This window comes from Odocoileus virginianus, chromosome 16 (assembly GCF_023699985.2).
Source record: "Odocoileus virginianus isolate 20LAN1187 ecotype Illinois chromosome 16, Ovbor_1.2, whole genome shotgun sequence".
Classification (NCBI taxonomy): Eukaryota; Metazoa; Chordata; class Mammalia; order Artiodactyla; family Cervidae; genus Odocoileus; species Odocoileus virginianus.
In genome coordinates, this window is record NC_069689.1 from 30,710,866 (window position 1) to 30,723,707 (window position 12,842).

Genomic DNA, 12,842 nt, shown 5'->3' on the forward strand with positions numbered 1-12,842 from the left:
GTCAGACTCTTTGTCCTGACTTTGGTCAAGGCCGTTTCCCTCTCTGTTCCATCCAACCTTACCAACCTTGTTTCTCTCTACTTCCAACACACACCTTCTTCTGTGGTCAGATGTTTCTACTCTGTCTCTCTTGTCTTTTTTCATTGGAGTTCTCTCTTGCTCCTCTCCTTATTTTCTTTCCCCCCTTCTTTCATCAACTAATAATTTCTTAGTGTCCATCATGTGCTCTGTCTCTGGAGCTAGAACTGTGAAAAAGCTGACACCTTCCTGCCCCCAGGGAGCTTATAATCTTGATTAAAATTTCCCATGTGTGTTATGCTCATTTTTTCCTCTTAGTTTTGTTTTAGTTTGTTTCATCCACCTGAAAGCTGTTCCTTTCCCTTCCAGCCACCTAAACTGTGTTCATAATTGGAGGCCTCACTCATGTTTTCTTTTTCAGGCATGTGCTCCAAAGGCTTCAATATACTTCTAGTTCCGAACGCCTTTAGTGCACAGTCATCACTGCATAATTGAGCTTTCATTTTTCTTTCTCATGCTATGCTGATGCTATTATATTTCTGAGAGCCAGAAATATGTCTTATCTGTATACTGATATCCATATATATAGACACTAATATGTATATAGTATTTTGACCTCTTTCTCTCTCTGTGTATATAAAAACCCTTGGCAACCTTAGCTTTAAAAATTCTCAAATTCATGAGAGTAGAGTTGTTTTAAACCAGACTCCGGGCCTTTTCCAGATTTGTATTTCTATTCAGAGCCAAGTGTAATCCTTGTGTATTCTTAAAGCACAATCACATAATCTTTTCAATGTTCACTAAAGGTATTTCCAGTACCTAGGGCCATTTTCCACATGGTAAGAAAATTCTGTGGCGTCCTGTTCATTGCCACATGCCCAAAGTCAGGAGAGAACGGTAGAGGAGGCAGAATTCAGATGAGTAACTGCTTGAGTTTCAGAGTAAGACAGATCTGCAGTCCAACTCTTCACCGGCAAGCCTGTGATCTTTCTGCCTTACCCTTACTCCTGGATCTCAGTCGTGTGAACTGGCTCACGTCACACTACTGAGCTATGTGATTTACTCAATCATATGTACTAGCTCCATGGTCTTGCTCAATCTCACTGACTATGATCTGGAGAAAATTTCTTAACTTTTGTGAATCTTCATTTTCTCATCTATAAAATGGGGATAATCATGGTTCAATGAAATGTTGTATAGCAAGTAATTTGTACAGTTCCTGGAAAATTAAGAAAAGAATGATAATGTGTTTTTAAGGTTACTGACGAAGCTAGCTAGGCTCTCTTATTAATGACTAGCTCCCAAATACTAGTGTCATGGGATTTAATATTTGAATTTGAGCCTCGGCAAAACATAAATTGCCATCAGCCATGAGTCTCTTAGACTGCTGTGAATGCTCAGCCCACAAGTGTCAGAAACTTAGTGAGCATTTGTGACCCGCCAGCTCCTGGCCTGGCTGGGTCTCCAGAGAGGCTGAGCATGTGATTTATCGGTTGACAGTGGAGGATGGCTAGGTAGGGAGAGTTAGAGAGGACAGACAGACTGCACATGGCCTCTCTAGCCACCTGTGTGGACATTTAGTTCATTCCAGAATAGAGCACAACTTGATCTGCTCTGTGAGGAAGCAGCACATGGCCTTCTTTAAAGATTTTATGAATGGGAGTAAGAAATGGAGGCAAGCCAAAGATAGCAGCTGGGCTATTCTCTCAGCCCATGTGAGACACACACACACAAAAAAATTATGGAATAGGTTATGGGTTTAGCTGGCACACTGCAGTAATAAATGCCCTCCAGTGGCAGCCGCCCCCATCCTCCGCCCTACCTCACCCCCCAGCTCTTACTGTCCTTTGCAAGCCCTGGGAGATAGCACTGTTCCAGGCCTGGGCCAGGAGTGCCTATTGGAGCCAGCAGAGCAAAAGGATGCCCCTTCCCCGTCCCTGCCAGAGGCTTCCAGTCCAGATGGGGTGGGGTGGGGGGGGCACAAGGCAGCCGCAGAGAGAGGAAAGGTGTGCACCGGCGGCTGGGGAAGCTGAACTAAGCCTCAGTAGTGACCAGGGTCACAGGAAACCAGACTCTGCTGAGAGCCAGTTACAGGATTACTGTAGAGGCCAGAATGCCACCAATCTGTAGAAGGCGGCTGCCTGTGGTCGCACAGAAGCACAGCTCTGGCTAACACACATGTCAGCCCGTCATCCATGGAAAGCCCTGGAGGGAGGGCTGGGTACCACTCAAGTGGGTTGAGGAAGAAAAAGGAAAAAGATCAGGGAACAGGGAAGCTGCTTTGCAATACCTTTTATTGATTTGTTTTTAAACCATCAGGACAGGGTTTGTTCTCAGTTATCTTTTGCTTTCAGATCCTTCTTCTCCCCCAACATCCCCCTCCAATACCTTGAGAATAGATCTGTGTTTTAAAGCCCAAACACTGATTTCAGGTTCCCTCTTCCCTTCCTTACTGATATATCCCACGGGATACATATGAGTCTGTCACTTTTCTTCCTGGCTAAGGGTTGGCCCTGTCCATATGCTGAGCAGTGCACTGGCTGGGGAAGCCCATGGAGAAGAGGATGGGCTTGAGTGTCTGCAGCAGTCTGAGCTCCCCCCACAAGCAGGCTGCCTTCTCACAGCATTGCACATCATCCCCTTTGAAGCGGAAAAGAAATCCCACCTTTCCTTTGAGGCCCCTTTTGTAATATTGCTTTCCTCTGGCTGGTTGGATTAGTTAAAGTTTCATCAGTTTCTCTCAAAAAAAAAAAATTTCCCTGCTGTTGTATCATGAAAAGAAAGGATATCTCTTGAAGATGTTTGCCGCCCTCAAGAAATAAGAAAAGAATCTGATCTTCTCTGATTTCAGAAACTTAATTTCTCTTGCAAGCTTAAGCTGGGCAGACAAAGTGTTTTGAAATACACACACACACACACACACACACACACACACACACACACACACATATTTTTTTGTGGTTCTTCAGTGGTTTTATTAAAAGAAAAATACATTCCCTTCCCACATGCCCACCAGTCCAATGTTCTGTGTTCTTTGGGGCATGAGAGTGGGCAGGTTTACAGACCTTGGCAGAAAAATACACATTTTGAAAACCAACTCAAAACAGTATCAGCCAGGATGAGATTACTAGACCAAAACAGTAGGGGGCAGCCTGACACAATAGAAAAAATGTTGCTAGTCCAGTAAAACCGTGAGATGGCTCTTTGAGAAAACAAAGGCAAAAATTGTGCTAAGAGCTATAAATCTTGAATGCTAAATTTCTGTGCAAGAGACAGTCGTGGCTGTATCATAATTAAACACGATACTAAAACATAAATCCCTTACTGATAACTTCCTCTTAGTGGCCTCATTTCCCTTGGAGGGAACCAGAGGCTGGTCACCCATCAGCATTAATTGGAAGGACTTCTGGTGTATTCAGCACGGAATGTGTATTGGAAACAACAAAAGAGAGTAAATCACCATCATCATTGCCACCAAGTACCAAGTGTTTCCTAACCATTTTTATGAATATGGAGCTGTGTTGGTACTGAAGAATGACATGGTTGACTCCAGCGTTTTCAGACCTAGTGAAGTGGTGGTGAATAAGGAAGACCATTCATTTATAGATATTGTATCAGTTCATAGGGACTCAATAACAAAGTAACAAAGCAAGTGGCTTCAAACAATGGAAATTTATTCTCTCAGTCCAGAAGGCTAGATGTCCAGAATCAAAATGTTGGCAGTGTCATGTTCCATCTACAGTTTTTTTGGGGGAGAATACTTCCTTGACTCTTCCTAGCTTCTGAGGGTGACTGTTGAACCTTGGTGTTCCTTGGCTTGTGGCAGTATAAGTCCAGTCTCTGTCTCCATCTTCACATGGCTTTTTTGCTTTGTCTGTCTTTACACGGCTGTCTTCTTATAAGGATACCAGATAAAGTAGATTAGGGGCTCACATGTGACCTCATCATGACTAATTACGTCTGCAAGGACCCTATTTCCAAATAAAGACTCATTATGAGATATTTGGGTTTGAATTGTGTCTACCTTTTGTGGAGGGACACGGTTGAACCTGTAACAAGTATATAGATACTTTTTTGAGACTCTGCCATATTTTCTGTTAGTGTATCATGGCATCTCCCAAACATGATCAATCAATTCAGTCTACTCCAGAAATTCTAGTCTTTGCTTAGAGTAATTCTTACCAAGGAATAGAAATGGTGTGAATAGTTGTTCAGTGTCTGCTAAGCGCCAAGCACTTTACAAAAATTATCTTCCTTTCAACTGCTTCTCACCACCGCTACTGCTATGTGCTAGTCCAAACCACCATTATTACTAGGATGGATGGACCATGTCTATGTCCTACAAACCTAGTCTTCTGGGCCTCAAACTTGCCCTCTATATTGGTTGTCTTTTGCTGCTTGACAAGTTACCCCAAATCTAGAGGCTTAATATGACAAGTAGTATCTCACTGTTTCTGAGGTCAGGAATCCAGGCACAGTTTAGCTATGTCCTCTGACTAAAAGTCTCTCTCAAGGCTGCGATCAAGGCACCGAAGGAGCTGCAGTCATTTAAAAACTGCATGGTGGGGAGACCTCCCTGGTGGTCCAGAGGCTAGAACTCTTGCTCCCAATGCAGAGGGCCCAGGTTCAACCTCTGGTCAGGGAACTAGATCCTACACGCCACAACTAAAAGATCCTGCAAGCCGCAACTAAGACCTGGTGGTGGTGGTTTAGTTGCTATGTCGTGTCTGACTCTCGTGACCCTAGGATGGTAGCCTGCCACACTCCTCTGTCCATGGGATTCTCCAGGCAAGAATACTAGAGTGGATTGCCATTTCCTTCTCTTGGGGAATCTTCCCGACCCAGGAATTGAACCCAGATCTCCTGAATTGCAGGCAGATAATTTACCAACTGAGCTATGAGGGAAACCCAGGTGCAGCCAAAAAAAAAAAAAAAAAAAAACAAAAAACCACCCCCCCCCGCCAATCCAAACAAAAAAAACCCAAGACTGCACTGGGGGAAGATCCACAGCCAAGTTCACTCACATGGCTGTTAGAAGCACTGGTGTCCTCACTGGCTATTTGCTAGAAATGTCAATCCTTGTCACATGGGCCCCTATAGGGCTAATCCCAACATGGCAGCTCACTTCGCCTCGGAGAGGGCTCTGAAGGGGAGAGCAAGTGAGAGGGTGAGTAAGAAGAAATGCAAAGTCTTTTGTAACCTAATCTTGGAAATGACACGGTTTTTGCAGTATGCTGTTTGTCAGAAGCAAGTCATTAGATCCAGCTCACACTCAAGAGGAGAGAATTATCCTAGGGCCTTGTAAGGAAAAGCTAAAAACTTCCTCTTGAGTGTTTCTCCTTTACTCCTACAACACTACCACACCTACAGCCTGTCTGACACCAGATGGGTGGACTTTCCATATATCAAGCAATTTTGTGACACTACCTGGTTGTCCTACCGTTTAACTCAATTTTGATGCTATCTACCTGGAGCTAGAATTAGATGCCACAGGTTAAGAGCTCAGTTCCACAGGACACCCCCACTCTCCTGCCCAATACCAATCCCAAATCAGTTTATCACCTGTGCTTCTGCCTGACTGGCCATAAATCAAAGGTTCCCACCACCCTATTTCAATTGATTTGCTAGAGAGGTTCACAGAACTCAGGGAAATATTTATTTACGAGATTACTGATTGATTATAAAAGGGTATAACTCAGGGGGTTGCTCTAGTGGCTCAGTGGTAAAGAATCCGCCTGCCAACGCAGTAGACGTGGGTTCGGTTCCTGGGTCAGGAAGATCCCCTGGAGGAGGAAATGGCAACCCATTCCAGTATTCTTGCCTGGGAAATCCCACAGACAAAACCTGGAGGGCTATAGTCCAGGGGGTCACAAAAGAGTTGGATACAACTTGGTGACTAAACAACAACGTAACTCAGGAACAGCCAGATGGAAGGAAAACACAGGGTAAGGTGTGGGGGTGGATGCAGAGTCCCCTGAGGTCTCCTACTGAGTCCTCCCCTTGCATCTCCATGTGTCTACCCAGAAGTCTGCTGAGCCCTGTACCTTTGGGGACAATGATTGGTTAAGTCATTGATGGTTGGTGTTGGAGTTCAAGCTCTAGCCTCTCTTCCTGGAGGTTGGGGTTTGGTGGGGGAGGGGAGGCCTGAAAGTTCCAGCCCTCTAATCAAGGTTGGTTCCCTTGGCAACTAGTTTCCATCCTTGGGTTACTTAGGGGTTTGCCCAAATTCCTGTTGTTAACACAAACTGATATATTGTTGAAAGGACTTTGTTATAAGTAAAAAGAAAAACAGACACTGTTATCTTTCTTAACACAGAAACCTTGGAAATTGCTGTGCCAGGAGTTGGACAGAGACTAAATGAATATTTTTTATTGTAAATCACAGCATCACAAGCATTCACAGGAGGAAGCAGGAATTGTAGATTATTTGCTACATAGCTACCCAAGTCATCCAGTTAAAATGTAAATCAGTCATAACATGATACTGCTCAACCCTCCAATGTTTGCCCATCTATCACTCTTAGAGTCCAAAGTCCCTACCCAGACCTAAGTGGGTTGGCCCTAGTTGTCTCTCTGATCTCACTTCCTTTAACTTACCTTTTCCCACCACTTTAGCCTCTGGTCCTTTGAAAAAGCATGCTATTCCTACCTTAGGTCTTTGCCCTTGTTTATTTGTTCAGTATACTCTTTCCCCAGACATTACCTATTGAAAGACATCTTATTTACTCCCAATTTTGGGGTAATTATCAATAAATCTAATGTAGCATTTTTATGTAGGTTCCTGTAAATGTAAGTTTTCAACTAATTTGGGAAAATACCTAGGAGCATGATTGATGGATCATACAATAAGACTGTGTTTACTTTGTAAGAAACTGCCAAGATGTCTTCCAAATAGTTATTCCATTTTATATTCTCGTCAGTAGTGAATGAGAGTTCTTATTGCTCCACGTGCTTGTTAGCATTTGGTGGTGTCAGTATTTTGGATTTTTGTCATTCTAATGGGTCTGTTATTATGGTTATATTATGTAATGTGTTCCATAATATAATATGTTATATATATGTTATACTATAAAATGTATATAGGTATAATGTGTTATATAGTATATATCACATAATATAATATGCTATATTACGATAATGTGATCACTCACCTAGAGCCAGACATCCTGGAATGTGAAGTCAAGTGGGCATTAGGAAGTATCACTAGGGAAAAAACTAGTGGAGGTGATGGAATTACAGCTGAGCTGTTTCAAATCCTAAAAGATGATGCTGGGAAAGTGCTGCACTCAATATGCCAGCAAATTTGGAAAACTCAGCAGTGGTTACAGGACTGGAAAAGGTCAGCTTTCATTCCAATCCCAAAGAAAGGCAATGCCAAAGATTGTTCAAACTACTGCACAATAGCACTCCTCTCACATGCTAGCAAAGTAATGCTCAAAATTCTCCAAGCCAGGCTTCAACAGTATGTGAACCAAGAACTTCCAGATGTTCAAGCTAGATTTAGAAAAGGCAGAGGAACCAGAGATCAAATTGCCAACATCTATTGGATCATAGAAAAAGCAAGAGAATTCCAGAAAAGCATCTATTTTATTGACTACGCCAAGGCCTTTGACTGTGAATCACAACAAGCTGTGGAAAATTCTTAAAGAGATGGGGATACCAGACCACCTGACCTGCCTCCTGAGAAATCTGTGTGTAGGTCAAGAAGCAACAGTTAGAACTGGACATGGAACAACAGACTGGTCCAAATTGAGAAAGGAGTATGTCAAGGCTGTATATTGTCACCCTGCTTATTTAACTCATATGCAGAGTACATCATGTGAAATGCCAGGCTGGATGATGCACAAGTTGGAATCAAGTTTGGAGGGAGAAATATCAATAACTTCACTTATGCAGATGATACCACTGTTATGGCAGAAAGCAAGGAGAAACTAAAGAGCCTCTTGATGAAAGTGAAAGAGGAGAGTGAAAAAGCTGGCTTAAAACTCAATATTCAAAAAACAAAGGTCATGGCATCTGATCCCATTACCTCATGGCAAATAGATGTGGAAACAGTGGAAATGGTGACAGAGTTTTTTTTCTTGGGCTCCAAAATCACTGCAGATGGTGATTGCAGCCATGAAATTAAAAGACGCTTGCTCCTTGGAAGAAAAGCTGTGGCCAACCTAGACAGCATATTAAAAGGCAGAGACATTACTTTGCTGACAGAGGTCCGTCTATTCAAAGCTATGGTTTTTCCAGTAGTCATGTTGGATGTGAGAGTTGGATTATGAAGAAAACTGAGCACTGATGAACTAATGCTTTTGAACTGTGGTGCTGGGGAAGACTCTTGAGAGTCCCTTGGACTGCAAGGAGATCCAACCAGTCCATCCTAAAGGAAATCAGTCCTGAGTGTTTATTGGAAGGACTGATGCTGAAGCTATGAAGCTCCAGTACTTTGGCCACCTGATGTGAAGAACTGAGTCTTTAGCAAAGACCCTGATGCTGGGAAAGATTGAAGGCAGTGGAGAAGGGGATGACAGAGGATGAGATAGTTGGATGGCATCACCGACTCAATGGACAAGAGTTTGAGCAAGTTCTGGAAATTGGTGATGGACAGGGAAGCCTGGTGTTCTACAGTCCATGGGGTCGTGGAGTCAGACATGACTGAGTGACTGAACTGAACTGAATAGGCACGTTGTGGTATTTTGTTTTAATTTGCAATTCCCTAATATAATGTTAAGCATTTTTCATATGTTTATTTGCCATTTATATATCTTCTTTGGTGTGATGTCTATTCAGATCATTCACTCATGTTTAAATTAGGATGTTTGTTTTCTTATTGCTCAGTTTTAAGGGTTCTTCATATATTTTGAATATAAGTCCTTTATCAGTTTATCTTGCAAATATTTCTCCTAGTCTGTGACATCTCTTTTTTAAAAAAATCATTTATTTTTTGACTGTGCTGGGTCTTCACTGCTGCCTGAACTTTTCTCCAGTTGTGGTACATGGGCTTCTCGCTGCAGTAGCTTCTCTTGTTTTAGAGCAGGGGCTCTAGGACTCGTAGGCTTCAGGAGTTGTGGCAACCCTCGTGGCTCTAGAGTACAGATTCAGTAATTGTGGTACACGGGCTTAGCTGCTCTGTGGCATGTGGGATCCTACTCAGGGATCGAACCCGTGTCTCCTGCATTGGCAGGAGAATTCTTTATCACTGAGCCACCAGGGAAGCCCCCTCTTTTCATTCGTCTAAAGCAAATTCCATTAAAAAAATACAACTGAGATGCAATATAGCATAGAAAAATTTTGTTACAATTTGCTAATTTACTTCAAAAAGACATCTGGAAATGTAAAAATTAAGTTAAATATAGATAATATTTGACAAATCACTATTATTGAAATTATTAAAATTAAATACAGTTGAAAAGATCTGTCCTAAACTTTGTGATGGGTATAGCATTATATAGTGAATATAGGAATTGGATATAATTTTCTTGATCACAAAGGAAAGAACCAATGGAATGGATAGTTTGTGTTTAATTAAAATTTGGAGATATATAAAATAACATTTTCTGGAGAAAACATTTGCAATAAATAGAGTGACAAATGCTTATTATCTTGAAAGTATACAAAGCTCTTAGAAGTCAGTAATTAAAAATTAAGATCACACTCAAGGACAAAGACAATTGGTCAAAGATCTACAAATGGCAAATAAGCCTTTTAAAATGTTCAACTTTACTGATAACTTAAAAGCAACCAAATTTAATACATGTAATACCATTTCACATATCAAACTGGAAAGATGATGGAATGAGGATTTCCTATATTGCTGTGGTACAGATGAAACAGTTTCTTCATATATTGGTGAAGTGCTAAGTGATAAAAACCCTTTTTGGGAAGCAGATAGAAAATATACATTGGCCAAAGATTTCCTTCAGGGTTTCCTGTAACATCATATGGAAAACCCTGAACAAACATCTTGGCCAACCCAATGTTAAGAGCCTTACATTAAAAAAAAACCCCAAAAAACCTTTGACCCAGTATTCTTACTTCTGGGGATCTGTTCTAAAAAACTAATCTCAAATATAAGCAAAAGTTTATCCACAGTAATGCCAGGTATATCTTTGTTCACTAAGAGTGAAGTCATTTGCTATAATAGCCTGTGTGAGTCATTCTTTGGGCCAAGTGATTACCTAACATAAATTCTGAAAGTTATGTTCACAAATATAATTCTAAAAAACACTGTTCCATTAATTCACCTAGAGCTGGTCTGCAGCAATAGAGGCCACCGCCATAAGTCCATGCACTGCAACTGAAGAGTAGACCCTGTACCACAAAAATTAAGTAAAGAAACAATTATTAGAAAAAAAAGTACGAAGCATAACTGGAGTCCATTTAAAGGAGATTGACTGAAGGCTCCTGGACGATGAAACAACAATGTGACATGGACAGGATAGTTTACTTAACTCCCTAACAAGTCAGGACCCAGGTTTCCTACAGTTCACTGCCTGCTCTCAGTCCTTCTGATGCTGGGGTCCACTTAACTTCCCCTCATTCGTGCCCATACCTGACGTGCCTTGGGCATCGCTGCTCCACACAGTCTGGGCCCAATGCACCTTTAGACCCAGCAGCGGTGATACTCAGCCCAGCTTCCCATGTAGTAGTACAAGGTTGCATGATGCACTTAGTTTAATGCTCTGCTATAACCATATTGAAATTCTTTGTTGGTCAGTCATGTCCAACTGTTTCCAGCCCCATAGACTGCAGCATGCCAGGCTTTCCTGTCCTTCACCATCTCCCAGAGCTTGCTCAAACTCATGTCCACTGAGTCAGTGATGCTATCCAACCATCTCATCCTCTGTCGTCCCCTTCTCCTCCTGCCTTCAATCTTTCCCAGCCATCAGGGTCTTTTCCAATGAGTCAGCCCTTTGCATCAGGTGGCCAAAGTATTGGAGCTTCCACATCAGTCCTTCCAATGAATATTCAGGATTGATTTCCTTTAGGATTGACTGGTTTGATCTCCAAAGGACTCTCAAGACTCTTCTCCAACGCTATAGTTCAAAAGTATCAATTCTTTGGCACTCAGCCTTCTTTATGGTCACTCTCACATCCATACATGACTACTGGAAACACCATAGTTTTGACTATATGGACCTGTGTTGGCATTGAACTTCTTAATAATTGTTAAACAAATGGCCCCACATTTTTTTTCTTTCTTTCTTTCTGGCCACACTGTGTGTCATGTGGAATCTTAGTTTCCTGACCAGGGATCAAACCCGTGCCCCCTGCATTGGGAGTTTGGAGTCTTAACCACTGGACCTCCAGGCCACATTTTCATTCGACATGAGCCTCACAGATTATGAAACCTGTCCTAGGGCTATTTTGAGCTGGGCCTACTGGGGTTGTACGCATTCCATGGGGAATATATCAGAGGCTACCACACGGGACAGGCTGGAGGCCATGTAGTTAGGGTTTAGGGGTCTCCCATTTTGACTTTGCACAGAGTCATTCTGACTTTTGTCTTTGTACATTTTTGTACACAGGGTCCTGCTGCTATAAAAGGACCTAGTTATTTTCATTCTACTGCCATCTGATAGAAGAAGCCTATAGAATTTAGAGAGATTTAGTGGATTACCCCAGGTAACCCAGATTATTAAATGACAGAGCTATACCTCAAATGTGACCTCTTAATTCCCAGTAACACTTTGGCATTTAATATTAGATTCCTGTCCATATCGTTTAAATAACTTGACTAGAATGTAGTTTTATCAAAGCCAAAGAATATTGCTTGGCTTGTATTTCCAGGAAAACCTGAATTCATTCATGGAGGTACTACCTATAATGCCATCTGGACATTTCAATAAATCTGTACAGCTGTTTGCAAGAAGACTGGGCAAGAGAGGGTGAAAAGTGCAAACAAGAGAATATCACTACTAGAAAAACAAGTGCACATTCCTGAGTAGGCAGCCACGAAAGAATAAACATGAGTGCCCAGTAAATTTTATGAAAAAGTGTTCAACTTCATTGTAGTCAAAGGCATGAAAATGACAACAATCTGTTATATAATACATTGATAAATTTAAAAATACTGAGGGTAGTTGGCTAGGAGGGGCAAAATGAACACTCATACTCTGTTGGTGGGAGTGTGAATTGATTCCCCCTTTTTGGAGGGGATTTTGGAATACTTTTCTAGATTTTAAATAGGCACACTTTTTATCTGGATATCTAGGAATTTATCCTATAGCGAAACTCAAATAATAGCATAAATTTATTTGTAAAAAGATAGTCACTGTCATTTTAATAGCTTGGAACAGTGAAAGCAGAGGCATCCTGTCACCTGGCCTCATGTTTACCTGTAGAGGGACCTTTCCCAGACTAGTGTACCTGGCCTTTTGCCCCATGTCCTCACTTATGTCAACCCTGGGAAGGAGTGAAGGTTTTTATTTCTGTGTTTGGTATAAAATGCTGAGCATTTCTGTTTGGCCCCTTCCACCCTCTCCCCTTGCTTGGCTCCAGCCACCGTCAGCGAGGTTGTAGTCTCATCTTTTTTTTTTTTAAATTAATTAATTTTAATTGGAGGCTAATTACTTTACAATATTGTAGTGGTTTTTGCCATACATTGACATGAATCAGCCATGGGTGTACATGTGTCCCCCATCCTGATCCCCCCTCCCACCTCCCTCCCCATCCCATCCCTCAGGGTCATCCCAGTGCTTCAGCCCTGAGCACCCTGTCTCATGAATCGAGCTTGGACTGGTGATCTATTTCACATATGGTAATATACATGTTTCAATGCTATTCTCTCAAATCATCCCACCCTCGCCTTCTCCCACAGAGTCCAAAAGTCT